Consider the following 6,346-nt stretch of genomic DNA (forward strand, 5'->3'; position numbering starts at 1 on the left):
TAACTTACTTAAGTTAGAATAATTGTGAGGATCAATGGCTAAGATTCGTTGAGGTTCTGGTTCTTTCATGGGAGTGGTGATATTGGTCACTATGACTTGTGGCTTTTGTTTGGGCCACTGACCACCTACAGGCCATGAAGGTCCATTGAACCACAGCGAAGACTTGATAAGTTGTTTTATCGTTAATCCTCGAGATAAATAATCTGCAGGATTGTCCTTAGTAGGAACATGTCTGAATTTATATCCAGCAGATAACTCTTGAATTTCCCTAACACGATTACTGACATAGGGAGTCTTATTGTTGTTATTTCTTACCCATTGTAAGACTGCCTCATTGTCTGACCACACGACAATCTCACCAAAGTGGATATTATTGAGTGTCTTTGTCAGGCAATGAGCCAATCTTACTCCCACCAGCAATGCAGTCAACTCCATTTGAGGTAAAGATCTCTTCTTAATGGGAGCAACTCTTGCTTTAGATGTGAGCAAAATTGATTGTGCACTATTAACTAAGTAGGCTACAGCGCCATATGCTTTGCCAGAGGCATCGCAGAAAACGTGCAAATTGGTGGGTAAGTTTGGTCCTGAAGCATTACGAGGAAATTTCAAAACACCTAACTGATTAAAATCCATTGAGAGTATCTGCCATTTAGCTTGTAACTCACTTGGTAACGGATCATCCCATCCCATATGTTTCTGCCAGCACTCCTGCATTAGGAGTTTGCCCCTTATTAATATAGGACTAAGTAAGCCTAAAGGGTCAAATGGTTGACTGACAAACGAGAGCAATGTTCTCATGGTAAGGGTTGAGTTATCGGTTTGTACTGACTTGACATTCATCTCGTCAGTACTGGTGTTCCATTCCACGCCTAGAACCTTTAATTGATTGGGTACCTGATAACCTGGAAATTCTTTCTCGATTACCTGGTTTAGTAATTCATTATTTGAGGCCCATGACTGTAGTGGCATATTGGCTCCTAATAGCTCACGGTTAGCCTCATGGTAGATTTCTACCAAATTAGTTTGATCATTAGTTGTTCCCTGGAAATTGTCGACATACAAGTTGTTGCTAATGTCTGCCTTATAAGGGCTATTTGATTTTCTCAAATGTGTGTCTAATGTTGCTTGCAACAGAAACGGTGAGGACGTAGCTCCGAATAATACTGAGGCAAAACGATATGTGATGATATCACTGTTAGGATCCAGTGGGTCCTTAATCCAGAGAAACTTTGTGTAGTTACGATCTTCCTCCTGCAAACCTACTCGGAGGAAGGCTTTGCTGATATCAGCAGTATAGGCGAAAATACCAGTGCGGAATCGTAACAGCACATCATGTAGCCTTTGTGTTAAGCTAGGTCCCGTTTGGAGACATTCATTTAAAGACACACTGCTTGGCTTTACTTTAGCACTACAGTTGAAGACAATACGAATAGGTGTTGTCAATGAGTCTTTCACCACAGCGTGATGAGGTAAATAATGACCTATTTTTCGGCCATCGTTATCTACAACTTCAATAAATTTACTGTTAAGTTGTTGTTGGATGAGTTGATGATACATGTTCAGTTTGTCTGGCTGCTTCTGTAGTCGTGCTAATTGAGACTGCAATTGTGAGGCTGCCATAAAATAATTAACTGGAAGTTGTGGATGATTCAACTTCCATGGGAGTCTTACCCAGTATTGTTTATTTTTATAGACAACTGTATCCAGATATTGCTGGTAAGTCCACATATCATCAGGGCTTGGTTGTTCAGGGATAATACCTAAAGTGTCTAAATCCCACAGACGATGTACAGGTGGATCAGACTCAATATCTTCAGATATTTCTCTGAAACGTAGGGGTGACTGTTCCAAGCCTAGTCACGCCACTATTATGTTGTTAGACTGTTGATTTGTCGACGCTGGATTTTGTCGGAAAAGCACCGGTCCAGTAAGCAATTTGCCTCCAGCAGATGACAACAAATTCATTCCGTGTTGTCTTGTGCATCCAGTTATAAATTTGTAATAATGATCCGCGCCTATAAGTATTCCAACATCAGTGAGGCAGTCAGAATTTATTTTGTAATCTGCTAGCCTCATGCGGTTTCGTTTAAGATGTTTCGCAGTGCGAGCTAACCCTGTGACCTGCAGGTCTGTAGGAAGTTTATCTACTACTATCGCTTGTATTGGACTAGTGGAAGATCCAAGTCTCACTAATACCTTAACTACTTGGTATTCACGAGGTCCACTATTCGTCAAGAAACCAGAAATATTTAACCTCACACTTTCGGCAGATTTTAAATTTAACTGCTCTACTAACTGTTGTGTAATGAAGGTTTTCTGTGATCCTTGATCAAAAAGACCTCTAGTGTTAACTCTAGATCTCCGGTTTATTAGTCTAAGTTGAGCTGTAGGCAGAGTGGTATTATTGCCTGACTCAGTAGCAAGTACATTTATTTCTTGATGCACTTTGCAATATTGCACTGTGGTAGAATTCGTGGAATTCTCCCCAGTGGTCATGGTTGGTGTAGAAGATTTTCTACATAAGGCGTAGTGATGTACACCTTGCTTGCATCTGTTGCAGGAACGTAGCTGCACTACACATTTTTTGGGATCATGAGAGCCCATGCACCTGGTGCACTTGTGTATTCCTTGCAACCTTTTAATCCTAGTATTATAAGTAGGATAAACAGAGCATTGGTAGGTGGCATGTCCTTGATTACAAAACAGACACCTTCTCTCCTTGTTTGACTTGGTCTCTTTAGTAGACAAGTCATTGGTTATCTCAGAAGGAGACACCGAATAAGTACCTACATTTCCACTTCTTTTCCCAGTGGATGGAGTAGTCTTGGATTTATATTTACTAGACTTATTCAAAGCCTGTTTGGGTTTGACTGAAGTGTCAGTATTAGTTGGTTTAGACTCAGGTTTGATTTTATCATGAGTCTTCAACCTGTTAACCGTTATTCTCAGTCCCTCGAATATTTGGTCAAGAGTGAGAAACTCGGTATTATAGTGTGAGCAGAGCTCTGTTAAGACATTTCGAGGTAATTTCCTCTGCAAAAGTAACTTGATTGACCATTCTGAAGCTGGTATATCAACTTTAGTACCTAAGGCCTTTACTAGAGACTCTACTTCTAGTCTGAAGCTTTGAAGTGACTCTGGTCTACTATTTGGTGCATTCAGATCTAGCAATTGGTAATAGAGGGTAGCTATACTCAACTCTTTGTTGCAATAGTTTAACTTCAACAGTTTTATAGCTTCCTCATAATTACTCTCATCGAGACTTAGGTTATGTATGACCTTTTTAGCTTCTACTTTGAGAAGACTAAGTAGGTATGAGAATTTAGAAACCTTGTCAAGAGACGGTTTCTTATGTATATGAACTTCAAATGAAGTCCAAAAATTGTCCCAATTTTCTGTATCTAATCCTGAAAATGTAGGTAAGTCTAAAGTAGGTAAACGAACCTCTGGTAGTTGGTTACTGAATTGAGACCCTGTGTTACTGGTATTGGATTCAGATTGTTTTGCTAGTTTAGATAGCATGTAAAGTTTACCTTGAGTCTCATCTTCATACTGGGAGATATCGTTTACAATTTGACCTACTTCATCAGGATCAGTTTCTATGGTATTCAGTAGAGTAATATAAGACTGACTTGTAGACCTAACTTGATCAAATTTCAGATCAGCTACTCTTACTGATGTCTCTAAGTGATAAGAGTCAATGGGAGTTTCTTTAGATAAGCCCTCAGCCTTGTTAATTAGTCTGGTTAAATTACCTTTAAGGCCAATATAGGTTCTCCTTAATTGCTCAGGAGTAGCCATGTTGGGCTTGGGTCCAAACTTCATGGGATTAGTATGAGTATTACTAATGAAGCTTGGGTACTTGTTCATTAGTGGACAAGTAACATTAAATGTAGCCTAATTTAATGTGGCTAATTTATACTCTACCTCACTTGAGGTTAAATGTACCTACCTAACAACAAGTAGCTAGATATTTTGTGCACTGTCTGAACTTCACCATTAGTTCTCGTCCGGTTAGCTCTTCTATATCACCATTAGAGGTAATGGGGATCATTCAGCAATACACAAAATAGATACACAAAATAATGAGTACAAGATGAAATATTATGGAGACACTCCAATCAGAGTTATCTCAAAGTTTAAATCCCACCCTGGATAGGGTCAGCACAAATAGTATTATACATACACTACTGACTAGCTTAAGTCTAGTCGTGATAATTCCTACCTAAGAACTATAAATTTATTTAGTCTGGGCTTGTACCAAATTCAGCACAATCTCAGTCTAAATTCTACCTAATAAATTTTGGTAAAGATTATTGTGGTGCAGTAAGGTGAATATAATTGTACTGTATTTTTGTTTTTTTTGTTTTTATAAGAGTGCACTTGCACACACAAGTGAAAACAATTATGTACAGTTAAGTTTGGCTTGCTAGCCACAGCCGTTTGTGATAGTTGATGGTGTTGATCAACTTGTCAACCACATGCAACCTAGACTCACCTGACAAGTGTACACCATCTCTGGCCAGGTTTTGTCTATAAGGTCTGGCTGTAAATTGGATATTAGTGGCATCCAATCTCACTCTTTTTTCAGCCTGAAATTTATGTACTTAGCAGCTCTCTGGTAGTATTCTGGTGTTACTCCCCAACGATTATCTTGACTTGGTTGGCGAGGTTCCACTATCGTGAATACTACCGAATTACTGATGAGCTTGAAAGAAGAAATTATGGCTTTAAGGTGCTTGATCACCTCAGCTGGATGACGAGTAGGATGGATGTCATTACCACCTAAATATATAATGGTTAGATGGTGAGGTCACTCTAACGCAGGTGTTAGTGTGGAATTGTTATAAAAGTTATGAGCTGTTGCTCCTGGTGACCTAAAGATTCTTACTTCTATATGAGGTATAGGTCTAAGTGTTGTGGGTAATTGACTGTGTCCCACGAGTGCTACCTTATACATGAGGTGAAAGTAGCAATGAATTGGTGTGACTTAGACTAACTTATGTGTTACGCTGTTGGCAGACACAATTAATTAAATGGTTAGTCTAGATTACGTCACACAAGGATTAGTTATTACTAATTAGTATTTATATATAATTTATGTTTATCCGGTTCGAAGGACCATAATGTGGGACATTTGGGGCTTGACTCTATTTATTTAAATATTAATGTAATGAAAATCAATTACGAAGGACCACCCGCTTTTATAGTAAAGAGGGAAACTAATAAAATGTGATCATTAGAAAATTCCTAGATGAACCAGTAACTATGGATAAATACTAGAGAATATAATCACTTGTATAATTAATGGGCTGTATATAATTTAACTGAATCAAAGCCTCAAACACCTACATTGGGGGGTTATTACTAGAACTTCATATATGTCTAGGAACTAGTGTGGTTCGTGCACCAGTTCATTATGCAATAATCTAATCCAATGACCAATTATAGAATCAATGAAACAATCACCAATAAGAACATAGATTATGAACATGAGAAATTATTGATTTTAATAAACACGTGTTAATCCAGAAAACAGTGATCCGTAGTAATAATACACTACAGATAATGTAATTAAAGGAATACGGAAAAGGGTCTTAGCTTGAAGACGTTTTCCAAGACATCGGTTATGATTCATCCTCGGAATCTCCTGAACTCATCATGGAACACTGGGAGATGATTAACACGGGAAATGACAGCTCGGGGAATTCTTCACACACGCTGCAAATCAAAATATATTCAGTAGCAACATATTAGGCTGCTAAATATCTATGTTCAAGAAATTAAAATGGAGAGTGGAGACAGATAATAACCTATGATTTGTTTTAGTCGCTCAGCGTAACGACAAGCTACCCAGCTATAACCTATCCATAATGATGCATCAAAAGGGAATAAAGGTACTTAGCTAATAGGGCACTGTGTAAGTTGAGGCTTGCCGAAGCTCGCGTCCTAGGTTCTGGTGTCGAGCCTAGCCTAGATGCTGACGCGCTTCTCTGGCCGGTCACGTTGGTCTACACGGAACCAATTAACAGGTTCCCGGCGAAACGTCAAGTTAATTCCCTTTGACGATCCACCACAAGGTATCTCGTGACACTATAAACCAGCTAAGTTGCTATATTCTGCAACAATTCTTCACACCTCACAGTGGCGACTTTCCTCCTCCCAGTTCTCGGTGGCGTCCACTCCAGCAATGGTGTCTCCTCTGCCACCCGCTCCGCGTCCCGCATTTGATACACAAATTATTTACTACGAATAATATCATTTCTCGCAGTTGCGATTGAAATGCTCGGATAAGGACGGGTTTATTATTCAGAGGAGTTAAATATTATTATTCGCCCGTTTTACG

This window comes from Procambarus clarkii, chromosome 15, assembly GCF_040958095.1.
Source record: "Procambarus clarkii isolate CNS0578487 chromosome 15, FALCON_Pclarkii_2.0, whole genome shotgun sequence".
Taxonomy (NCBI): domain Eukaryota; kingdom Metazoa; phylum Arthropoda; class Malacostraca; order Decapoda; family Cambaridae; genus Procambarus; species Procambarus clarkii.